At 42.5% G+C, this 27105-nt stretch overlaps 1 protein-coding gene across 3 annotated transcripts in view; it reads left to right on the top strand.

The window, feature by feature from the left end:
- The window catches only part of RARB (retinoic acid receptor beta), a 506982-nt gene that overhangs the window by 99042 nt on the left and 380835 nt on the right, over window positions 1–27105 (top strand). For all 3 annotated transcript variants that reach the window (XM_075586965.1, XM_075586964.1, XM_075586968.1), the window contains exon 2: window positions 23806–23917. The gene's annotated coding sequence lies outside the window, so the exon portion shown is untranslated. The remainder of the gene's footprint in view (window positions 1–23805; window positions 23918–27105) is intronic.

The raw sequence follows: 27105 nt of genomic DNA on the forward strand, positions 1-27105 counted from the left end.
CATGGAAGCTCAGCTGAAAGCTAGCGAGAGTGTCCAGTGGTATCATATTGTTTAATAACCTCAGTGCAAGGGGATCTGGTGCCACTGGAACGCTGGCACTTCTGTGTCATTTGATCAGTCATGGAGCGATCACAGGAAGTGGCTGGACCCCGGGTACAGGAAGCGGAAGTGAGCACTACTTCCGTTTCCATGGCTCTGGCCGCTTCATCTGAGCGGTTAGCCTGATCACCCCCTAGAAAATGAGCAAGTGCCTATCAATATTTAGGTATGTCCAAAGGGCCTTGAAAGATGAACATTACCTGTTATGTATGTTTTATAGTACAGTTATTTTTGGCGACTGTCTCGTCACTCTTAGGAGAATTATCCTGGGCATTTATTGGCCCTGCTAATGGCAATGTTTTTGCGAGAGATGGACAAGATTTTCGCCATCATTTGTATCCACCCCAGATTGGCCAGTTCCTTTCACCCACTGAATTCCGCGGATCTGTCTCAAAAAGGCAGATTTGTATTTTTTTCCTGTTACTTAAAATCCGACCGACCAGATTCTGAATCTGAACCTGCAAACAGAATCCTGCATGTATTTCTCTCCCCACTCTCTCTTACACCCCAACTCTCCTCCTCTCCCCATGTGTTTTTCTCCCCACCTCTCTCTCCCTTACACCCCAACCTCTCACAACCCTCCTCTCATCGTCTCCCTCCTTGCACTCAATGTCCCCCCCTCCCATGTGTTTCTTTCCCCACTCTCACTTCCCCCCTTTCTCTTACACCCCTACCTCTCCCACTCTCCCTCCCTCCATGTGTTTCTCTCCCCACCTCTCTCTCCCTTACACCCCAACCTGTCACACCCCTCCTCTCATCCTCTCCCTCCTTGCACTCAACCTACCCCCTCCCTTCCCCACACTCAATAACCCCCTCCTCACACTCAATAATCCCTCACCCCACACTCAATAACCCCCAATACACACTCAATAACCCTCGTCCCCAATACACCCTCAATAACTCCCTCCCCCAATATACCCTCAATAAGCCCCCATCCCTCAAGGTCTCAGGTGCCGTGCCGATACCTCTGGTAGATGCGGCACATGGGCCCGACTTCTGGATGGGCCTATCTTCCAGCGCTACAGCGCAGGAGTGCAGCTTCTAGTAAAAACCAGGAACAGTTTGGGCGTGGCAGCCAACAGAGGCCCAACAGCCCGGCCCAACTTCCAGCGCGGACCGACCTGGCCCCCTACAGCCGCCAGGCCCGGGACAGTTGTCCCAGGTCTTCTGCGTCTCTGGTCATAGGGCACATGTGCTTCTTGTGTCTGGTGCAGATTCACCAAAGCCCTGGCAGATTTCTTTTACGCAAATATAAGGGAGCAACAAAGGTGTGAGCAACATAAGTGCAGAACTTCATACTTTTAAACTCGATATCAAATAAGTGTACAGAAGAAAGAGAAAAAATCCTTTTGAATAGGTGCCCTGTAATCGTCTATTGAAGAAATCACATCCAGATATATACTGTGAATGTTTAGTAAACGTAGAACACTAAACAACCTTAAATATATAAGAAATAATACATATTAATTATAAAGTATCAGTGAAGGTACAAATTACAGTGATTTTAAAGGGCGTATTTTAATACATCAGTATAAAATGAAATCAATTAGATTGTAAGCTCGTCGGAGCAGGGACTCCTCGTCCTAAATGTTATATTTATGTCTGAAACACTTATTCCCATGACCTGTTATTTTTATTATTTGTTATTTATATGATTGTCACATGTATTACTAATGTGAAGCGCTATGTACTGTACATTAATGGCGCTATATAAATAAAGGTATGTGGGTATGTAGCACACCAAAACAGTGCAAATAAATGCAAAATATGCGATACTTGCGCACAATGCCGGAGCTCCTGGTTCAAGGATGGCCTATCTGCAGCAATCCAAGTATACAGCAACAGGAAAGATGATCCAGGTCTCCACGGGTTTTTAGCAAAAGATTTTATTCATAATACACAACGTTTCGGCCTCACTTAGGCCTTTGTGTGGCCGAAACGTTGTATATTATGAATACAATCTTTTGCTAAAAACATGTGGAGCCCTGGATCATCTTTCCTGTTGCTATATAAATAAAGACATGCAATACAATAAAATAGAAACATAAAAATAGTGAGGGTCACGATAGTTGAAATGTGGTGTTTGACTGGTAGACTTCCTACGTGACCCCTGCTGAGCTGTTGAGTAAAGGGAGTGGCCTCTGATTAGGTTTACTGACTGACTAAGTCAGGTGTGTGCAGAGGATCAAGAAACCTAGCAGAATATAATTTCCCTTGAAAAACAGCCTAGTTGATGCACTATAAAAATGTAGATATGGTGTCAAGAAGCCACATATAGTAAGTGTTGCTATAACTTAAACACCACCAGTCTGTATCTTAGCTGGATGTGCAGAGCGGAGTTTGCAAGTGCTGGAAGTTTAACCTCATATAAACCGCTTAGTAGCAAGTGTCAAAAGAGGCATGTGAAATAGATATGAGCCTATGAATAAGCATAATTCTTAGTCATAGATGTTTCCCATAGTTTTATACCAGCAGACATATAAAATAAAATAGCCCGACAGATGTCTGAATACGTTGCAGGAAAGGGTTAATAGTTGGATCTGATGCCGAGTGCCGACAGGCACAGTGCCTGCAAGCTTACTGACATCCCAGGTGCTGGATGCGGTGTCCTAGGATCGTGCACCAAGAGCATGAAGTATCTGCGTGAAAAGATCCCACAGAGGCCTCAGTGTGTGAGAACACCATACAGTGCGCGTTGCGCAAGAAATCAGTTGAAACCGATTTCTTGGTGCGACAGGCCGGTCACGTGAGCGGTTCGCCCAATGAGGGCGAACCTGCGCTGTGACGCCCCCAGGAACGCCCCCACTACCCTTCCACCATGGCCAGGCAAGGATCCACTCACTGACCAGCCTCCACACGCCTCCGTGCGGGCGAAGGCACCATGGCCCGGGCCTTTGGTGGCACCCATATCAGTCAGAGCGAGTCAAGTTCTACAGTATATAGTGTCTACAATTACACTTGTGCAAAATTGGAGCAAATTTTTCGCTTTACTCCACGTTTGCTCCAAATTTGCTTTGATACAGTACATCTCTCTTTAAGACTTAGTACTGTAACTTGTGCTGTTCTACACATACTGTAGATAAAATGGGCTCGTTTGTTACCCGATTGCTATGTTGCTGCAAATACTAATACCATCTCTAGTAGTAAAAAGCACATTTCAACAATAAAAAGCACATTGTACAACGCACAGCAGAGTTCTGAGAAATAAGCAGAAAGATATCTCCTGGAACACATTATTTTCTGCCATTAACATTCGCAGAAAATATTACCATTTAAATTATTAAATATCGCTGGAACAAGGTGTTTCTAATGGCAATTTGTGAGCAGCTGTAGAAATAAGAACCTGTAGTTGTGCTAATGCGGTAAGTATATTACATACAAGTTGAAGCCATTAAAACTCTGTTGGATGGTGAAGAAGTTAGTGAGCACAGTGGGGGAAAAACAGAGATGCTGGTAAAATATGCATCAACTATAACTCTTTCCATAACCCAAATTGCTGCGGCAAAAACAAGGTGGTGATGTGATGCACTTCAATGGTTTTATTGTCGCTGAAATAGACACTATTTTCATATACGCCTCGGGGGGGGGGGAGGGGGGATTGTACAAGATAATATGCACAGTGTTTCCAAATGTAGAGCACTTTGCAAATCTGTAAAGATAGTTGCTTTGACACTACATTTGGAAAAGGATAAAAAAAACAGTTTGATAGAATTAGAGGTTAAATAATAGTTTCAATATTCAGACTACATAGTGCGCTCTTCAGAACTTAATTGATACTGTGCTGATTTAGTTGCTGTGCATTTACAGATTATTCTATCGGCGCTGTTACTGCGGCTTAGTGTTTATTGAGCCAATAGTGTTTAGAAGAGTGGGGCGAACTTTTTGGGGCTAATAGGAATCTGTCCCGGATCAGCCGATTCTCTTAGCCCAGGGATTTCTACGGATCAGTCCCAAAAATGAACAGTCCGTTAAAGCGGCTTAAAATATCCTAGTTTATTTAATTTTTGTAAAATAGGTTGGAAGCAGGGGTTCTCCGGAGATGAACCCCATTGATTTCAGCTGCAGGGACTCCATGCTTCCCGAGATACTTACCTCTGTAGGGGGTGCTTCAAAGATTGTGAGAGAAAAGGGATTTTGGAATCAGTCCAGTTTATTGAGACTACGCTCAAATTTTTTAATGAATGTAGCCAGGTCTCCCCAGCACTTCAGCACCCCCCTCACCTGGCTACTGATCGCGGGGGCCGCCGCGTCCAATGACGGCTCCGTCCGGCGATGGCAGAGGAGAGGGCGGTCAGGTCCCGGCTCGGAGGTTGCCGGAACCGGCCGCACGCGCGTCTCAAGGCTCCCAGCGCTCTCGGAGCTGGGCGGATAGGGCGCCGCCATTGCGCGACCGCGCGAGTGTAGGGCCCGAGCAGGTAGTAGCGCGCTGCCCCCTAGTGCAGGCCGGTTGCCGCGGTCCCGGCGGCTCACAGAGCAGGGCGCCATCAGAGAGAGTCGCGCATGCGCAGGGAGGTTGAGGCAACCCAGGACAGCTTGCGCAGGCGCAGGAGAGGTAGGGAAAAGCCCGCGAAGCCCTAGCCTACCAGGGAAGGCTCTGAGCTGGGACTACATATCCCAAGAGCCTTTGCGCGCCCCATGTGACACCAGGGAGCCAATAGGGCTTAGGAAGCCTGAGCAGAAGAGATACATTTGGCGGGCTTGGAGCACGTTAGGGGTTAGTCAGAGACCGGAGCTGCCCAGGGAAGGAGGTAGGGTACAGGAGTCGGGGACTCCCTGTACTAGGCCAGCACCCCCAGGGCCAGAGATAGCTCAGCTCCCCAGTAAGGTGAGTGTTGCCAGGGACAGCCCTCAGGTTAGGGACCGTGCCACTTACATTAGTGGGAGCTGGGAAAGAAAGGTTACAGAGAGTTGGAGTCAGGGAGCTGTGAGGGAAGGAAGGGTGCGGGGAGCGAGTGCAGCTCCTGCCCCATATAAGTACCTACACCCCAGGTAGGCCCCAACTCCCCACTAGTTTAGTGGGTAAATGCTTAGGGAGGCCCAAGATAGGGACGCTGCCCTTAGTGTAGAGTGCTGCCTTGTCAGAGTCACGGCTGTCAGTGCTGTGAGGTCTGACAGGCAGGCACCTTGTTGCGCAGCATGTTTCTGCAGCATCCAGTGAGCTACAGCTTGCTACTGTAGGCACTGGGACTCGTTAAGTGTTATTAAGCGTAGTCAGGCTGGGAAGAGTTAGGGGAGTGGGACAGGTCATTAACCCCTGTTAGGCCCCTAGGAGTTTTCCCCAAAGCCACTTTAGGTTGCGGTACCACAGGGACAGGCCCTAGGTTAGGGTTCCTGTCACGTTAGTACCAAGTGTTAGTTAGGGACTCAGCGGATGCTGCTGTCCCTGTGAAGAGGTTCGGACCCACGTTGGGGTCCCCAGAGACTTTCATCACAGTGAGACCGCCCTGGCGGTCCGCGTACAAAGGAGTTCAGTTGGAGGATCGGACGGATTCATCACACGTCTGACCCTTTGCGAAGCCAGTTGCTGATCCGAGTACCGGAGTGCTCGGCAGGTACCATACAGTCATAAGTGCACCAACGGGCCCCTTAGTGTAACTGTGACTGCGCAGTCACCCACGTTCTCTCCAAGAGTGCGGGACATTGGGTGGGATTCTCGGGACACTGGGTGGGATCACCTGGTGTTGGGGAAGCGTCCTGCGCGACGCAGTAGGTGTCTCCTCTAGAGAGGGACACAGGTTATATTGTGGTACTGCCGTGATACGTTGTTTGCATGTTAGTAAAGTCCTTAGTTATTATACATCACCGTGTATGTTATTATTGTGATTGTCCTGCGAGGAACCACCCCCCCTCTGGTGGGAGCCATCGCAGGTGGAGGCGCTGAATTGAGTAAGTGGTTACCCCTAGTATAATTGCCCCAGGTTCCCCGTGGCAGAAGCTCAGCCCTCCTGCGAGCCAACAGGTAATGCACCACACCTATGGTAACACCGTATGTTCCTTGCACCCACATCAGATCTGCGATTGGGGGGGGGGGGAATACCCGTTACATGAAGAATCCGTGGGTGGTTTTTGGTGGTGCAGACGGATTTGGTTTAAACTAATTTCTGGAGATTTGCACTGTTCCGTCTATTTCTAGTGTCTAGTTATACTGAGCTACAGTCAGTAGTCACTAACATGATAGGTTCTGCCACCTGCAGTATGCGTGTTGCTGTTTAAATACCCACATACCCTCCACTTGTAATTAGACATTATGTTTTGTCTTTTTAAATTGTATGTTTATTTTCTTCATTATTACAGTAGTATACATATATCATTTTTTAAATTGTATCTCATGAAGGTTATATTTTAGTATTAAAGGAGCAATCCATACAATATCCCACGTGTTTTGTTTTTTTGTAAATAAATCAGTTCTGTAGTATTAGATAATACTTACTACAGTTTTTTACAAATCAATTCTTAATGTTATTTTTAGAGTTGTAATATTCTGAGCTTCCTTTGATTTCTATATTTCTATAACACTTCTCCAGCACTGTAAGATCTTTGTAACACTTTCCAGTTGATGATAAGTTGTTGTCCATATTCTCAGCAGTTTGACCTGCAAACTATAACAATAGATAGTTAGCATAGTAATATAAGGATACATTGTAGCTGCTGAGTTACACTGACTGAAGGATTGATTGAAACTAAAAGGCAGCCATTTAATGAACAATGGGAAGTAGGATTTTGCTGATCAATCATGGGAGAATGAATCGATCGGCAGCTTAGGTAATTCGTTTTCAATAAAGGCAATCAAAGACTGTAATCCAAAACATTTTTTCGTTTTGTTTTTTTAAAGTGCCGCTTGGCTTGCTTCTACCGGTCATTAGAGTTCACTTTTATTTCAAACTAGGGGCTTCTTTCTCGCTTTTCATTTACAGAATTGTTTCTCTTATCAGCAGCGCTGTTTGGGTTATATCCATTACCGCAAGTGTCAAAATTGTAAGTCAGTAAAGAATGCATATTACTTTGAATCAGCCAAAAGGATCACAGGAGCAGTAGATCAGAACAGTAGACCTCTAATTGACTGGTGTCATATAATGCAAATGGATTTCATTAACAATTTCATGTCACAGTAAAAATGTTTGTAAACGAGTTGATTAGGAAATCCAAATTCCTGTTAAACCTTCTAAATCCTTTTTTCTGTCAATGCCTGACTGGGGCTTATAGAGTCCACATGGGAGTTTGGTTGAAGGGCCCCCACCCCAAACCCATGACACCATATCCCCCCTTACTCCCGTAATGCCCCCCACCCGGATCCCACGTCCCAAACCCCGTTTCCGCGCGGTCTGGTGTGCCCATCTCACTACCTCACCCGCTTGCTCACGGGTTGCCAGGCCTGCCCCTTCCCGCCCTTCTTAAGCGTGTAGGCCGCAAGGCGGAAGCAGAGAGAAGGCGAGGGTGGAGGGGATGGGGGGGGGGGTGAAGTCGGGGCTCCAGACAGACCCTGAGAAAAGCTACAATTGCTAGAGTACCCTTACAATACTCGCCCCAAGTCGTTTAGGCGTTTGGGATTGTCAGGGATGCGGCTGAGAGCAGCTGCATTAATGTTTCATTGCTTCTGTATTGGAATGTTAGTCAATTCTCCTCTGAACTCAGAAAAATAAACCAACTCCCAAGAAAAACTGCAATAAAGCAGAATTATGACTTGCTCAGTAGAGTAAATCTACCTGATTACTGCAAGAGAAGAGTTTATAATATTATAAAATCAAAATAAGAAAGGAGTTATGTTAGAGTGAATGACGGTTAAATGGGAGGCAGTGAATAAATGTAACTGAAGCCCTAAATCATCCCCAACCACTTCATGACATCATCACACCACAAGTAACATTTCAAACTAATTTCTGTGACTTCATCAAGCATTCAAGAATCTCATATATGTCGCATTAGGACAGTAGAGATGGCCTGAGTAGCTGATGATTCTGGGATTCCTGCTGTTAATATATTACCATAACTCTATATGGAAATACATATCTTCTTTTTATGACTTCACAGATAATATTACAATAGGAATATTATGAACTCCTCTATAATGATTAAGATGAAGGGGTTAGAATGATAGCATTATAGTATCATCTCATGCCTACATGCGAGTGTCTTGCTAGCTTTTACAGCTATAACTGTTTTAAAGACTTCATGCACATTCTTGCTTTAAAGTTCTTTCTTTTTACAAATTAGGTGTAATTATATATTATGAGGGAAATGTAGTTAAGTCGTTTTGGGGAGTATAAAATGTTTCTGCTATAAATGTGTATGCCGTTTTGTATTTTTGGTTGCATAATAATTGGTTTTGGATGCACTGATTTTGAGTAATGAACATGTATATTTGAGTTTGGTGCATTAGCTTCTGGTGAATAGGAAACAACCCATGGCATATTGTCTTACAGGTGTTTAAACATATGAGATACACTTGGTGCTAATGGAACTATAAAGGTATAATAAGCAGTGTTCGACAAACCTATACATTTCCTCCCCCCTGGCGAGTGGATTTAACCCCCGGGCGAGTAAATATTGGCCCAAGCAGCACACGTTTGGTACTAGGTGGCGAGTAGATTTTTTTGTGTGGCGAGTAGATTTTTTGGTCATTTGTCAACCACTGATAATAAGTATTAATGAATACAATTGGAGGATACTATAACCTCTTGTGCGTGGTTTAAAAATGATGTATTAATACTCAGATTCAGCTAGCGCTCTTGCCAATAGAAACAGAATATGCAATATACAGCTGAACCCCGTTATAACGCGGTCCTCGGGGGCCACCTGATCCGACCGCGTTATAACCGGGGTCGCGCTAATTAAAAAAATATGGCAGCCGCGCGCCCGATTTGAGGGAGGAGGCAGGATTGAGGCGCCGGCAGCCCCAGCACACCCAGATGTAGGTGGTGTGTGTGTGTGTGTGTGCTCGCACCGTCTGTCAGGGCTGGGTTTTGACTGATGTGCACTCTCACACTGGATGATGCGGACAGGCTCTGTGTCCTCCGACGGGACTTCAGTTTCAGAAACCTTAGCAGATACAGGTGTTTAAACATGCAAGTACAAACAAAAAGCATCTAAATATATTTATTTTATAGAGAGGATATACAGTAATGGCTATATTGCAAGATATTTATTTGCACAAGCCCATGCAGAGAAGGAGAGTTTAGAAAAGTTCAGTTATTGTAATTTTATTTGATAGCATCCCAATATGTTGAGTGCCTGATTACTATTACGGTCACGTGTGACATAAGAAGCACATTCAGCAATCATGTGTGAACTGTGTCACTTCTTTGACTCTCGGAAGTGAATGGATTCATAAATCAAGTCAACTTTATTGGCAATATCATCTCTATTGTTTCTTTCCAGAGTTTTGTCCGGCGTCAGTACAATTCCCTGTGTGTTCTCTTGTTTATTTGGTATGCTCGTCTTTGTTCTGCCTGAAAACTTTGATTTATAATGCGATATTATTAATGACTGTGGGTTAGACTGAAGCCATCACTCCTCCTCTTTTAATTTAGTTTTGCCTAAATATCCCTGCACTCCGGCTTCCCTCGGAAATCTGGGCTGGAACACTTTCTGCAAACCCAACGGGAGGCCGTTAATCATAGTGAAGCTTTATACTTTCTGCAAACGGGACTGTGAAAGTAACAAAAACAAGAGGGAACCACCTGAACATGATTTATCAAGATCTCGTATAACAATGCTAATTTATTCTTCCAGACCGTAGATTTACATACACTTTTAAGTGAACCGTTTCTTTTTTCATAGAAGCAGATCGCTCTGTGTTGAAGCAGACCCATACCCTTTCTTTCATCATTTTAATCAACCATTTTTTTTTTTTGTTTTACTTTGTATTTTATATTCAGGTTAGGCAATAACTGAAGCAGCAAGTTCTGGATCAGCAGCAAACTTATTGGTCTCGTCTTAAAAATGCAACTGTCCTCCTGGTTTTATTTTTACTGCCTGGTGGCAGCATGCAGCCGGCGTTTAATGGAGCGCTTGATAGCCCCAAACATGCACATTTCAGTTTCTGTAGAAGATGTACAGTAATAAGCAGTATTATCCAATTAAGCTGTACAATCAGTAAAACTGCTTTGAAGTAGCAGTGATTAACATTACGTTTCTGGAAATAAGCAGCGATAATCTGCATACCGGATGTTAGTGGGCTCTTTGGATTGCCACAGATATATCCGGTACCATCTATCTTCACCTGCTTTGTAATTTATTACAGAGCATCAGCGTGCGATGAAAATGCAACTTTTTCATTGGGGAAATAATCAGGACTTCACAAAGTGCAAAGTTCAAGAATGTTTACTGCTGGGCAAAATTGTCAGTGTCCACCCACCTTCTTTGGGTTCACAAGAGGTACTTTTTTTTGATTAAAAATTGCTGGCCAGCAGAGAGAAGCATTGTTAAGTAGGAGAAGCAATCAAGTACCATGCAACTTTTAATTTAATATGAATCTGGGCAGCGCCCTTGATAAATAATCAGAGAGCATAAGAAGACAGATAGTTTGTTACTTAGAACATATTCGCTCATATTGAACCCATGAATACATTTGATATAATACACATGCAGGAATCGAACCCATGACCTTTCATATGCTAGTGCAATTCTCTAGCTGCTACACCACAATGTTATCTACAGTATATAGACTCTATAAAGAAGCTTAACATCTCCCTGGACTGTACAGAATAACATGTTGTCAACTATATTATTGTTATATTTTCATATACGCATGGCTCAAGGTGCCATCTCTTCAAATGAAGGTGTTCTTTTTGTTTCACATCTTTAGGAATCATATAATATGCACAAGCAACAATCCCATTTAGACTACCCAAAACTATATTTTTCTTTTAGAAATTACCTCTTCTGTTCCTCTATAATCGGGTAGTGCAATGTCAAATTCTCCAGGAGTTTTCCCATTTCTGAGACATATCGATATAAATTCATTTTTGTAGAAGTTTTTAAATATGACCGTCACTGTACGAAAAAGGCTTTAGAATTCAGCCCAAATTATTGTAACATGGAAATCACTGTTGTATTATTACCTCATTAGCTGTAGCAAACAATCTGTAAATAATATATATTTATAGGAATTTGTCATTCTTTTGTTTGGAGATGGTTTGTCATGAAATTTATTAGCTATTAATCATTCCTTAACTTATGGAAAAAAAAGGAAAATATTTTATACCAAAAAGGGAGGGAGGCATGCTCCCTGATTCGCTGCCTTCCCTCCCTTTTTGGTGACGTCACATCACTCCAAAAAAGGAAAGGCATCACATGGTACATCCACCAATCGGATTGGTGACAAATGTGACATCACAGGCATTATATAAGGTCTGACATGTCTCATTTGACCCCACGAAGCCGGCGCATCAAAATCTTCTGCGCCTGTTTGAGAAGAAAGAAGAAAAGGATGAAAATAGGAAGAAAAGAAAGGAAAGAAGAAAGAACTACTCACTGGGGCCACTTCTGCAAGCAACTGAGGATCGTGGACTTCTTCACATTAGATAATCATTGCGTCGTGGGGCAAGAGTTGGTGCCGCTGTTGGATGAGGAGGAAGAACCTTTATCCCGTCAAAGGTAAAAAACACATTGATTGTAATTTATTTTATTGTGCATTTTTTTTTTAGGATGCCCAACGACTGGCAATGTGTTTATCTATGCCCCTTTGAGGGTATAGATAAGCACATTGACAATCAATGCATTTTTGGCAAATGTTTGTTTTTATTGAATTTTAGTATTTTATTTTGTGGTTGTTTTAAATTTTTAGGTTGCCCATTCATTGCCATTGTGGCAATCCTTGCCCATATTGTGGGCACGGTTTACCACAGTGATAATCAATGGGTTTATTGGCAAATGTTTGTTCTTATGTAAATGTATTGTATTTTATTTTGTGGTTGTTTTACATTTACATATTGTGGGCATGGTTTACCACAGTGACAATTAATGGGCAGAGATGGTGAGGGATAGGGGTAGTTGCCCCGGGGATGGTGGTTAAACCTCTCGGCTGGGTAGTGGGAGGGAGGGTTTTAACCTCTTAATTATCATAGCGCCTAATAACCGCTAAGATGATTAAGGGGTTACAGGCCAGTAGTCAGATTTTTTATTTTACTGTTGGTGCCACTGAAGACAAGGTGGACGAGGACAGCCTTCACCTTGGCAGAGGTAAGTACAACTTTTATTTACTATATGCTGGCTGGGTAATGTTTTATTTTTAATGGGCAAATGTGCTATTATCCAGATCTAGGATCTAGGAATTTTGCCCATTACTGTACTGTATGATTTTGGGGGATAAGGAGTTTTGGGTAGAGATTGGGTGGGTAGTAGGGTGCCTATCAATCCTAATGTGCTTACATGTACACACGTTCTGTATAAAGAGTCTTTGATGATATGATGTATTTCTTTTTCAGGAACATCATACAGAGAGCGTATGCGATTGGCCAGAAAGGCTGCGTCCGTGGCTGCAGAGACCCAGGTTGAGAAGATGGTTGAAGAGCCCATGGTGACCCTCCACCTCATAGTGGTCACTGATGAGTCTGAGGAGCTAGCTGTACTTGTGGCTAACCCCCTAGCTGCTACCCAGTCCACCCCATGGGCTGCTCCAGTCACTACAGCTGCATCAAGAGGACAAGCAACATTGGACTCCAATGGTGCACTGATGTTGGAGCAGCAAAAGGAGCTTCTTTACATGCAGCGGGAGGCATTTGGAGCCATATCAGCCCATCTTGCCCCTATTGATGCCAGGGCTCGAAGAAGGGAGCAAGTCGACCGACGCTGGGAGCAGGCATCACAGCACCAGGGGCAATTAATGCTCCTGGTAATGAGACAGCTGACTAATGCTGTGACTACAAGTGTAGCACAGATGTCAGCATCAGTCAATGTGCTCACCCAGGCTATGCAGCAAGGCCTAGACAATGCCTGTACCCTTGGTGCTAAGTATACCAGGGGAGTCCCTGGGCATATAGGTGTTGGCCAAATTGGTGAGACTCCCCCTCCTCCACCATCAGAGGAGATGGCCACACCCCCTGGCACTCAAAGTGTTAGTGTACTAACAAAAAAGAAAGCAAATAGCATTAAGATGGAGCAACGTAGCATTTATCTTGGGTCAAAAACGCCAGAAAATATCTATACAAATCTTCGTATTGTACAATGATAAAACTAATACCTGTATAGGAATGCATTTATGGTACTGTATGTATAAAGTGAAAACCAATGCTAATTTTATGTAGACTGTATGGCGTAATATTGTTACATAAACTCATTGTGCACAGGGCAGCAGTTTTGCAAAGCTAAAAACAGGTGCACTAAAATGAAACAGATTAAAATAACAGAGCACCAGGAGCACTTCATGAACTACTGTAGGAAACATATTTATATAATCACACTGTTACATTATTGCACTATAAATATTTACAGCTGATGTGTCATGTTAAATTCAGTATCAAGGAGATGCATTGAAGGTAGTAAAATGGTTTCAAATAAAACCATTCAATAAAATGGTTTCAAAACCAGCTCAGGTTTAAGGAAATTGTTGGTTTATTACTATACATGTGCAACCACAAAAAGAGTGCTATTTTGTCCCTCTTAAAGACAACAATTTGCAGATGTAACCCGACTAATCTTCCCCTGAGCAGCTGCTCGTTTTAAAGGAGCCGTCCAAGCGGGCAAATTATTTTATTTGTTTTAACACAGGTTTGAAGCAGGGGGGTCTCTGGAGTGAAACCCCATTTATTTGAGCAGAACCCCCTTAATTTGAGCTCTGGGGACTCCCTGCTCCTTACCTCCGCAGGGGGTACCGGTATCTCTGCAGTTTAAAGCTCCCGCGACACGTGGGCCAATAGGAAGCTGCATTGGGTGATGTCATGGTTTCCTATAGGCAGGGCGCAGAAGCTTTGAAAATTGGCCATTACGTGACTCCCGGTAGCGAGCTGGAGCGGCTACCTACACCCACAACCAGAGGTAAGTATCTCCGGAAGCAGGGGGTCCCGTGGGTCAATAGGGAGACGTTACCGGGACATTTAAACTGCAGAGAGATACGGGCAGCGCCTACCAAGGTAGGTATCTCAGGAAGCAGGGGGTCCCCGTAGCTGAAATGAATGCGGTTCAGCTCCGGAGATCCCGTGCATCAATCCAATGTTAAAAATAAGTTTCAAAATCGCAAAACATTTGCCCACTTGGATTGGCTCTTTAAGCCGTGTGCATCTTTCCCTGTCTTTGTGCAGTGCCTGGTATATGCCAATCGCAGGGAACATAAGAGGGACAGCTGAATACATTATTTGCAACCTTATTTTGCGCTTTAAATAACATACTTTTCCACATTTTTCATCATCCACAAATGTTCTAAATTTGCTGCAAATGTGCTCAAGTCTATTAACCAAGACAGCATCTCTGTGTGTGTGTGCACGAATCGTACAAATCGCAGAGAGACCAAATGATAGACATTGGCAAATAAAGTGACTGACTTTCTTTCATCTTAAAAAAAGATAACTCTTAAAACGTTATTTAAACCTGAATTTTAGAACAGCGTCCCAGCAGTATAATAGAAATTCAGGGGAGCAGGGAAGATCCACTTCCTTACTCTAAAAGTCATACAGAAGCATTGTCTGTGTCACATAAAGAATATAAAGTGGAGGTGCACACAATAAATACTGTTCACAATAAAGCAGTGATTTTTTTTTATAAAGGTACATACAGTAGCTATAATGAGCAAATAATTATAACAATTCTATAAAACTGACATAACACACATGGAACGCATCTTTATTTGCACTTATAGGGCCGTATTTTAAATATGCCGATGCAGCCATCCTGGGCTGAAAATCCCCATTAAAGTCTATTTGGATTTTCGGCCGAGTACTGTCTCAGAATGTAAACTCCACGGGAGGAGTGTCATGCTACAGCAATGTTGCTAAATAATCGCAGCATTACAAGAATGTAGCGAAAGATCCAAACATCACTATTTAAAATACTATTTTGTAAGCCAGTCATAAACCCCATAGGTGGATGTTATAAGTTACAGCAGCGGTGCACAAACTGGGGGGCGCGACCCCCAAGGGGGGGGACGCGAGACTGCCTGCGGGAGGGTGCGCGGTTTACAGAGGCCACGCGCGCCTCCCGAAGGCACTTAAATTAAGTCAATCAAAAAACAAGAAAACAGCGCAAAAATGCAAGTAGTGAAGTATATCAAATATAATTGAATTAAAAAATAGGGTAAGTATTCTGCGTACATAAGGCTAGTGATATATAGGCATTGATCAACAAAGAGGTTACCAAATGGCAAACAACCGGAGCTTCCAACAGGAACAGATCCCTCAGGTAAGTAATCCTGGATGGTTTCAGGGCGTCGTCTCGTCAAGGATGGTGGCCTTAAATTAAGTGCCCGGGGAGCTACAGGGCCTTTGTAAACCTTTACTGACCTTGGCTCCACACGCGTCGCCATGACGACATGAGGTCATGTGACGTCATGTTGCTATGGCAACGTGGTATCATGATGCCGGAACTGACGCCGGAGCCAAGGTAAGTGGGGGTGATGGGGGGTACGGGGGTGAGGTGACCGCTGGCAGGGGGGCGCAGGGAAAAAAGTTTGCGCCCGCCTGAGTTACAGTATACTCAATGCAGTTGAATGAGTCTTGGATAGAATGAGTCTTAGATATTTAGAGGCGAGTGTGTGGACAACATATCTGACAGTAATTTTTCCTTTTTTTAGAGCATCAATTCAGCTAATTTCATATTTGAGAGGAAAAAATAAAATCCTAGTTTACCCCTTGATCAACGCTAATCAACTAGAATCTCATAGGCCAGATACAACCCAAATAGTTTTTATTTATTTTTTTACTCCTAGTTCTGTTGATCAAACTCGATGCGAGTGAGCGAGGAAAACAACTGGGCTGATAAGCAGCCTCCCAGGGCTGATCAGTGAGATGTGCCCGGGTTCTGTGCCAAATATGGTATTTCATTGGGGAAATACTGATTTGTATCTGTGAGACTCCACCGACAACTATAAGATAAGGATGCTAAAAATCAGTGAGACGCACAGAAAATCAGTGCGCGTTGACAGGTCTGCTGTACCTGTCTTTCAGTGCTGCCTGCATTAAAGGGATGCTTTGCCTGGCCATTCTGTAGTTTGCACGCTAGCTAATAGTAGTACAGTATATGCTGCTTTGTGTTAGCTAAATAGCCTGTTTTCATGAGTTTAATACTGAGCTAAATGGGTAGTTTCAGGAAATCTAATATCTGCAAAGTGGCCTGAAATTTCCTGTACTCCTTGCAATTTTTGTGTAATGGATTAGTATCTATTTCAAGTTTTAATAAAAATTAATTTGAACAACATTAAGATTTTTTTCCTGTTGCCTAAGAAGATTGAAGGTTTGGCAATTGCGGTGTTCAGATGTTATACATGTCTCTTAGGCCGCGCATATAGTGCGCGCAACGCACACCCGTCGCCGCTAGCGAAAGTTGTAATTTGCTTTGTGGCGACGTCGCGCCTGTCACATGTGGCGACAGCCTCTGAAAAATCAAGTTTGACTGGCTTCCAAATTTCGCGTTGCTCCGTCGCGTCGCGCTTACTATAAGCGCACACGACAGCGGTAATACATTTGTTTTCGGGCCACGTCGCTGGCACTATAAGCGCAGCCTTAGGCTGCGTTCCCGTTAGCGCTGAGTGGGCGGCGCTTGCCGCTTTTACTTACATACAGTTGTGTGAAAAAGAAAGTACACCCTCTTTGAATTCTATGGTTTTACATATCAGGACATAATAACAATCATCTGTTCCTTTGCAGGTCTAAAAATTAGGTAAATATAATCTCAGATGAATAACAACATGATTATGTCATGTCATGATTTATTTAACAAAAATAAATATTTATTTAACAAAAATATTGTCAAAAGATACTCTGTTCATCTCATTATTTCTCTGTTCTCCCCTCATGTATTTATCTGATTTCCCCTTCATGTCTTTTTTCCTTCCCTCCTCTCCTTTCTCACACCTGCCATTCTCTATTTAATCCCCCATGTATTTCCCCCCGTCATCCTCTCTATAACAATCTGATGTTTCTTTTCACAGCATCTTTTTCTCTTTTCCTTCCCACTCTCTCCCTCTTTCCCCTCATGTCCTCTCTCCCTTCTCCCCCTCATGTCTCTCTCATGTCTCTCTCTTCTCCCTCTCATGTCTCTCTTCTCCCCCTCATGTCTCTCTTCTCCCCCTCATGTCTCTGTTCTCCCCCTCATGTCTCTCTCTTCTCCCCCTCATGTCTCTCTTCTCCCCCCCCTCATGTCTCATTCCTCGCTTTACGTTTTCCTCTCTCCCTTCTCTTCCCTCTCACCTTTCCCAGCCCCACTCTGCTCTACTTGAGGCCCCACCCCCTGACCCAGGCCCCACCCACCTATGAAGGCTCTACAGAGGTAGGGGTTTCCCTCTGTTATTCCTGCTGCATCTCAGGGTCCGCTGCAGGGAATGAATGTTTGGGCAGGAGGCCGGCCCCCTAAACACACCGGGCCCAGGACAGCATTTTTGGCTGTCTCCCCCCCTGCTTAGCATTTCCTAGGTACCTGCTCATCTGTAGGCTGTATTCTTTCTGTTACACGTTGCTACAGATCTATCTTGACTGAAGTCCTTGTCATCACTCCCATCCTTTAGAAGTGTCTCACCCTGATTGGTCACCAAACTTTTGTTTAAATGTCTATGCATTTTTATCCACGGGGAGAAAATGTTGCTGAACATACAGTATTGGTTGTGGCAGTTCAATGAATGGGACTACACTATGGCTCATGGCGTTCTCTCTTTTCCATTTTTTTTTTTAAATGTGTAATTTGTCCAATGCCTATTTTTTCACTGTCATTGTACAGTGCAAGTGAATTAATCGTGAACTAAGTTTCTACCAATGATAATTCTAATAATTCTGCGCAAGTGCTATATTACAAGACAATAGAAAATATGGGTTCATATGACCACACAGCAGGAAAGGAAATAAATAAAGATGAGAGATTTTGTGATGAGAAACATACTAGACAGGGAAAGTTTGCTAACACATGCAAATGTAAACTTGCCTGATGTGTACTGTATGTGTGGAGGGAGGGAGGGAGGGAGGGAGGGAGGGAGGGAGGGAGGGAGGGAGGGAGGGAGAGAGAGAGAGAGAGAGAGAGAGAGAGAGAGAGAGAGAGAGAGAGAGAGAGAGAGATCATTAATTTCCATGTTTAGGATTTCAGAGGTCATGATTGACTCTATTGATACATTAAAGGTAAACAGTAAACAAATTATATGAAATCTTATGCTTAAAGTGGCAATACAGTTAGCATTTTTATTAATAGATGGAGCAGTTGCTTAGCTTTTAAGGAAATGTAATTACCTAAGATACCAATCGTGCCGTTCTCCTGTGATCGATCGGCAAAGATCCTGCTTCCCCGGGTTCACACTACGGCGGCCTATGTCAATAGAGGAAGTACTGTGCCTTTGTAAATGGTTCTTATAGCAACCCGAGAAAGCTTAATACATAAAAACATGTGTTTTTTTTTTGTTTTTTTTTAATAAATCAGTTCTGCACTTTGAGAATATACTTGTAGCATTGATTTTTTTTTTAATGTATTATAATGTAAAGAACATTTTTTGTTCCAACCATTTACAAATCACATCCCCTTCCTCTTCTGTAACAGGCTCTGGCACACCCCTTTTAGTGCCCTGCCCACTCTCTAGCAGTGCATCAATTGTATCTGGTGACTGCCTGGTCACATGATCTTCCACACAGAACTTTGCATCTTTGGTCCTCTTCTGCTGCAATGACAGCCATTTAGTGAACCCCAGAACCGAATCTTTGCTGATCGATCGGCAATTTAGCTAATCACTTGTCAGTGTGTAGATTGTATTGCTGCACATATTGAATGGAAACATTTTATTTTATTTTAAACGGCAGGTTGGACTGCTGCTTTAAAAAGGGCATACACAGTGGGGGAGGAGGGGAATAAAAAAAAATACAGTATTATCTAATATAGGCTTTTGAATGTAAGCTTAATACATTAAAACTCAATATCATGGGCATAAAGAGTGGCGAATTTAAACAAAAATGTAATAAGTATTATATAATACTGCACAACTGATTTATTAAAAAAACACAAATAGGATTTTGAATCTATATTACTGCATTAACACCAGCAGAACTCCGGAGGAGAGTATAGCTCCTCACAATGACAACCTATCAAGGATTGGGTATCTAAAGCACAATAGTATAAAGAACAGTTGGATAGAAAAATCATATGTAAACCTGTTCACTCCCAGCTCTACATTGTAATGTCACATGACTACTTCATTTGCAAGCAAGCATTTGTCCAAGAAACTAAGGCTAAGTCTTCACAAACATCGTTAGTATCCCCAGCCACACCCAATTTTATGAATAACCAAGGCATTTACATACTGTATAGCTGAATCCACTTAATTTGCTTTTGAATAGGGTATGGTTGGTAGCCCCCACAATCTTATAAGGTTTAGACCTCTGAAGAGATTTGAAAATCTCTGAGCTGTTATTGTTTTTAGAAAGCAGAATGTAGATATGTTTCGCCATGCATTTTTGAAGAAGGAAAATCAGTTTAAATGTTTATAAATGGAAAAAATAAATGTGAAATACGTTGAATGCAGAACCTGCACCTAAACTACTTTGGGATGCATAATAAACAGTCAAAGATAGGCATCAATATAATTAATTAATTGTCCAATAGATTTTATTTTTGTTACTATCACAGGCAGAAGCAGCAATTTGATACTAGTACTGGGATTAAATGTTTCATCAGAAGTGCCTATTTAAGGATCTTTATGGAACAACAAGTTAGTCCCCAAGGCAAGCCCATGTCAACTGCAATAAAGAAATCCATAAAAGTGAACTACTGGAGATGGATTTTTGCAAGATGCTCAGAGAGACTAAGATACCTTTTACCACATAAATGCTCACTATAGCTACTTTCCATTTTCAAGAGCACTCAAATGTTTTATTATGGCCTTTGTTTGTCTATAGGATAATTTCTTGTACAGAATGGATTTCCCTCGCCGGGCTCTTTTCAGAGAAATGGATACACCGCTACATTTAATTATAAACTATGTCACACTAACTCCGTCATTTCAGAAACAAGGCTGTTTTTGCTTCTAATGTTAGAGAGGGTTCCGTGAACGATGCTATTTATTACCTGAGCATAATGAGGGAGATTTACTGACCCGTGGTTTGGATAGTAATGTATCTTGCCGTGCCACAAGACGCCTTCCAGCTGCCACCGTATTTACTCCGCGTTTGGAAAGCTTCTTGGCAGATGTGGTCTAGCTGCGGAGGATGTTATGGGGAAATCATGGCCTGGTATCTTACATTAAAGCAGCAATACTAGATCCCCCAAGCCCCCCTTTTTTTATATGTAAAGCATGTGACAATGTATAATTCTACATTCTTACCTAAGCTGGCAATCATTTGATGCTCCTGTTATAAGTCTCAAAATTTTACAGGGTACTGTTACAGTGTGTTCAGTAAAGGTTGTTCATATATATTTGAGTGTGTGTATTATTATTATTGTTCCTGTAAGGGGCTTATCCCACCTCGGGATCCCGCGCAGGTGGAGGCGCTGTCACCAGATGGATTAGGTACATCCCAGGCTCCCAGCGGTGGAGGTTAAGGCCTCCTGTGAGCCACAGGTAAAGCACCACACACACCGTAGCCGCCATATCTCCCATAGGGTGGGGGAAAGTGCGCTACAATTATATACCAAGTGTAACACATTATTGTTACAGCTTTCAGAGTAATAGACAGTCTGCTGTTTGGAACACAGCAACAGATCTGTCAGTGATACTTTGTTGTCAAAAGGCAGAGCTCAAAATGTGTGTCATTACCTGTTTCAAAAGATATGACTTTCTAAATGGTTGCCGTAGCAACCAAAGGATAATTAGTACAATTTTTAAAAAAATCATTAAAAATGGCATTAGGAGTTTAAAAAAAAAATGCAGACAGTATTATTTAATACTACAGAATTGATTTTTTTTTTTTTTAAATATAGGATTTTTCAGGTTTTGCTGCTTTAACATGAGGTCATTTTAATGTACAGTAAGACCATATTTATTAAGCATCAGTAGCCACAGCGCCAATCCCAGAACACATCTTCTGTGCCACCTCCCTTAACTGGATGCTCTGGAAGAACTAAATTGCTATAAAACTAATAGAAATGTAGGCCTAATCTTTTACATATGTGTAACCCGATTTGCTTGGCTCCAAAGGAGTTTACAGTACATCAAGTTGGATATATATAATATATACATGGCAATGCTCAGTCTCTCATACCTTCTCAGGGTGCTGTGTCCGTGCAGGCTGGGTGTGGATATGCAGGCTAAAAGGGCAGGTTTTAAGGATATCCCTGTGTCAGCAAAGGTAGCTTAATCAGTCCCTGCTTCAGCACAGTTGGCTCAATCAGAGGCTCAGTCTTTGTCCTGAAAACCTGACCTATTCGGGGGCTTTAGGACTGCAGTTGAGCCCCCCTGCAATATAACATACATAAATTACTATACTTATTTATTAGGCCGACATTTTAATTAGTTTTCATTCATTATAAGCCCTAATGCAGCTTAAAGACAATCTAGTTTTTCCAGAGTGCCTCCTTCAAGTAGGTGGTCTAAAAAATGCCTTTCCAAAGTGTCTTCCGGATGCAATGTGATAAAAAGGCGCGTTCCAGCTTTCTAAATACATTTCCACTTGACTGCTTAGTAAATATGGAGGTACAGTAGGGCCTAGCCATGCTTCACCTTCCGAGTCAAGACCAAGGTCTTCACAACATGGAATCTTCATGCATGGAGTTATGGTGGTCTGTGTACAGTGTGTGTGGCAATATAACCGAGACCTCTAGAAACTAACTGTGCCGCATACATTATACAGTATATATGCACACATATACATAAGTATATATATATATATAAGATTTATTGATTTTCAGCATACGTAAAATAGGGGCGTGGGCGGAAAGGGGACAGAAAGTAAAAAGGGGGGGACATACAGCACCCATTTTGACATATAAATGAACATTCTCAGTTTTTGTAAGTCATCAGTTATATAAGATAATCAGCGCGATTATACAGGAGATCACCAATATATCACTTTGCTTTCAATGAATTGTTGAGGAAGTTACCACTACTGTGTGACCGTTACGAGCCGCTCCAATGCATCCTCAGGCCCTCAGTGCCATATCTTCTGGAATTTTATGCATGAGTCCCTTAATATGCCTGTCAGCTGCTCCATTTTAAGAGAGTATCATATTCTCTTTTTTATTTGGGTGAGAGAAGGGACATTAGGACTCATCCAGAGAGCGGCAATAGAGCATCTCGTCGCCGTCGTCATGTGGGACAACAGTATGTTTGAGGGTCTGTCATAGTCTGTTATAGAATAGTTCAGGAGACAGAAGCAAGCGTCTCCGGCTGTGTCCATAGTGCAGGAGCCACTCGCGCCAAAAACAAACACTAGGACACCAATGTGTTTGTCTATAGTCCGCGCCCGCGAGCGCGTGCACAAGCACGACGGGGAGACCGCTGCGTGGCGGTACAACCAAGGTTGAATTTCCTGCGCGGCTACCGGGTAACGTAAGATGTTCGCGGCAAACCAGCTCAGTGATGTTACGGCTGTGCCCCCGAGACGCCTCCCCCTTGCCTCTGCCTGTAGGACAGAAATCTGTCCTGCTTGAGGCGAGCGTGACACCGCGCCAACGCGCGAATGCACGCTTCCACTATGGCCGAGGCCTAAGGTTAGTGGGGAGCCCAAACCCCTCTGTGCTAAGCTGTGAGCCTTTTTTCCAATGTTCGACCACTCTGGGACATGACCACCAATTAATGTAGCTCGCTGACTGCAACCCTGTGGGCATAGGGGGACACCCCGGGAACATACGTGACAGACGCACTGGTGTTAAGTAGCACGTGTGCCGTACCTTGGTGCAGAATACATTGTAATATGAATTATTTTGATGCACACCGCTTTTTGCAAGCTGTGTGATTTCTCTGCAACTCAGTTATCCTAATGCACATTGTAATATTTAATTGTATTTTTAGATGTATGAACTTGGTTCACCATAGCTTTGCAATATGACACAATGCGTTAACTAAGGTGTAATTGTAAAAGTCAAGGATATTTTCACATTTGTTGTTACTGTACACATTTCTTTACATTCCCCTCAGTACCCGACTAGCACCCTCTCTATCCACCTTTAAGACCCACCTTAAGACACACTTGCTTAGCACTGTGAACATTCTGAACACATGATACATAAAGCTTGGCCCCCTGCAGACGCACTTACCAGAACTCCCTCCTCCTGTCTCTGTACGTTCTCCCTACCTACCAATTAGATTGTAAGCTCCTCGGGGCAGGGACTCCTCTTCCTTAATGTTATGTTTGTCTAAAGCACTTATTCCCATGATCTGTTATTTATATTATCTGTTATTTATTCGATTACCACATGTATTACTACTGTGAAGCGCTATGTACATTAATGGCGCTATATAAATAAAGACATACAATACAATACAATACATGTGTTTGAATAATTTGTGTATGATAGGATGAGTTTATATTGAATCGTAGATTTGTATCCTCATGGTAGACAGTTTTGTCACTTATTAGTTTGCATAGTTTTACAGTTTCTAATTGTCTAACCTGTTTTCCTTTTCGGATTAAAACCCCTGTTTTCTGTTATTAGGTTTTAGATGTGAAAAAAGTGGACTAGAAGCAAATGTGGAAAAGTCATCAGGAAGTTTGAATCTCAAAAGCAATAAGGAAATATACAGTAAGCAGAATTCAAGGTTTCACAGGTAAATACAAAGTCATCAAATATATACAGTACAGTACATATATATATATATATATATATATATATATATATATATATATATACAGTGTTCGACAAACCTATACATTTGCACGCCCCGGGCGAGTGGATTTAATATCGTGGCGAGCTCCTATTGGCCCAAGCAGCACACGTGTGGTACTAGGTGGCGAGTAGATTTTTTTGTTCGGCGAATAGATTTTTTGGTGATTTGTCGACCACTGTGTGTATATATATATATATTTATATATATATATATATATATATATATATATATTAGTATGATTATCCAAGCATTCCACAGTTACATAATAGATTACTTTTGTCTGTAAGCAATTTTTTATTAAGATTTCAGTGTTTAGTCTTTCACTTTTGACAAAGATTAAAAACGCGGGTGTGTACATACCCCAATGAGAACAAAAAGTAGCAGAAGAGCAATATAACCAAGGCCAAAAGTTTCACAGAAAACGCACAGTCAACAAAGCATTGGACCCATTACCACATAATAACGCGCAACATTGAGCGATTAGGTTGCAAGTTTGCATATACTGTATTTCAATGCAGCTGTGGAAAACGAGTGTTAAACATTGCATCGGTGGTAACACAACATCGTGCGATAATGGATGCAGTAACGTTTGCTATGTCTGTATAACTACCAATTGGACAATGGGAGTCCAACTGTCCTGAATTGAGTAGAACTGTCCTGAACTAGTAGGGACTTTGTTGTTGGAGAAAGTCTCCCCGATTTGGTAATAGCTCCACCTTGTATGCATTATTGAGTTTTAGTGGGCCGCTGGGGACTGGAGATGTACAGGGGTAGGATCAAGATAGGAGAGACAGAAATAAAGGGTGGTTGACTGGTGTTATGGAGGGAGTGAGCAGGAAAAAGACTCTCGTCACCCTCTACCATTGTCTCAGCCGCAGCCAGGTGCTGTTTCACTGTGTACAGCATTGATAATTAGCCTTCAATTGTCTCTATTTTCCTTGTTTGAATGCTGGTACTGTAGCAAGTTGAACAGGGAGCCTTTTGTCCCTCATTTAATAAATTAATTGGATTTCTTTTATGTTCATTCAGCAAACAGGCATAAACTTAGGGAACCTGAGATGTATCTGTAGGCCCTCTGAGTATGTGCATGAAGCTTCGCACATAAGCTAGTTAAGCATGCGTTGCTTTTTGTATTAATAATTGGACTGAGAGCTGGAGCTATAATCGGTCTATATAGTATCCCCAAAATAGGTAAAAGCTTTCACAAAGACTCAGTTTTATGTTTGCAGGTATGTATGGAATAATTACTATAGTTAGGGGCACTTTATCATTGGGGCATATGTAGCCCTAGTCACTCTTAAAAATCCAACAGTCTCTTAACTTTTTTCATTTTTTTCCTGTATACATAATTCTTAAAAATTACGGCACAAAACGCCAGATTGTTATTGTGTCAAATTCCATGCCAGTTTCAAGAGATTTTGCATTTAATGAATAGGCCCTGCAATCCCTGAAATATTTTGCTAGTTATTTAATTTGGGATTTCCATTTCGCCCCCCCCCCCTTTTTTTTATTTGTTAATGTCCTGCATTATTTAAATATGAATACTTAATTACAGTTGTATATGAACTATTAAAACATTTTTTGTGTGGCAAGGTCTGTGAATCCAATTGCTTCAATGGTGCCCCAGTTTGCATTATTGGGGGAGGGGGGGGAGGGGATATAGAAGTAAGTTACCTGGTGCACATATACGTTTTGCACTTATTTTGCTTCATTTTTATGTTTGAATTGTGTAAAAAATCCACCAGGTCTGTGGTGACACAAAAATCACTGATTAACAATCTGCACATATATATATATAGAAACTAACAAGCTTCTTTCATATTATACTTCTATACTTCGAAGAGCAAGGAAGCATTGTGCCAAAACATACTTTTCTTTGGATTAAAACATAGCCGCAGGTCTTATTGGTCAAAATAAGAAAACTTTGTTTGATTTATGAAAGTGTGAGTTAAAGTTCACGTGATCACGTTTGTGCTGAAATAATACAAATTGTATTAGTACATTGGCCCTGTCCCAAACTGTAACATTATAAAACAACACAAGGGGTTTTATTGCCCTACAAGAAAATGACAAACGACCTGAAAAGCAAATAGCCAGATTGTCTTTAACAGATTCTTTTAATTCCCGGTGCATTGCCTCTTGCACAGAAAGTTCATTTGTCACCAGTAAGGCCTGTGTCCATTGGGCGTATGGAATTTAAATGAATAGTAATGTAACCCTCCTTACCCGGCTCCAAAGGATTTTATAGTAGATTGACTGGGTAGGTGCAGGCTGGGCGTGAATAAGCAGATAGAAAAGGATGGGCGCCAGGAACGTTTGCAAAACATAAAAGGTGTTTTATTTGACATCCATCTATAGGGCTCCATAGGTATTGACATACATCGCACTTGACAGAAACGTGTTGCAAAACATAATACTCTAAACTTCATCACCTGATAGCTTTCACTCATACACTGGGTAGGTACTTGGCTTGTTACCCGTAGTAAGGGTTAAATTGGCAGCCTCTTGCATAGTTAGTAATGCCCCATATCAGATGGGGCTTTCATGGAATACACTTCAGGGCTTCGGATTTAGCAACCCCTGAACTAGGTACAGCATTCTTCTTCCATACCTATTTCTTTCCATGCTTCTCCTCCTTGCTTCTGGGGACATCTCTCCCAATCCTGGTCCCTGTCTTATTTTTACATGCTCTCGTCCTCGCCTCCCACATGCAACTTCCACTCCCTCTGGTGTGAACCCCTCTAACCTCATACCCATCCCCTGCCACCCTCCCTCATCTCTCGCTTTCTCCTGTGCCCTTTGGAATGCTCGCTCCCTCTCTAACAAGTTCCTCTCTGTGCATGACTTATTTTTCTCTCACTCTCTGCTACTCTTTGCTATAACTGAGACTTGGCTCACCCAGTCTGGCTCTGCTCTGGAACCTGCCCTCTCTTATGGTGGCCTCTCTTTCTCCCATACTCCTCGTCCTGATGGCAGGGGTGGAGGTGTGGGGCTCCTGCTCTCCTCTATCTGCCGCTACCGAACCATTCCTATTCCTTCCTCTCTTGCGTTTCCCTCCTTTGAGGCGCACACTGTCCAGATTTTCTTCTCTGTCCACGTAGCGGTCATCTATCGTCCGCCTACCTCTA

Source organism: Ascaphus truei, chromosome 2 (genome assembly GCF_040206685.1).
Source record: "Ascaphus truei isolate aAscTru1 chromosome 2, aAscTru1.hap1, whole genome shotgun sequence".
NCBI classification, from domain to species: Eukaryota; Metazoa; Chordata; class Amphibia; order Anura; family Ascaphidae; genus Ascaphus; species Ascaphus truei.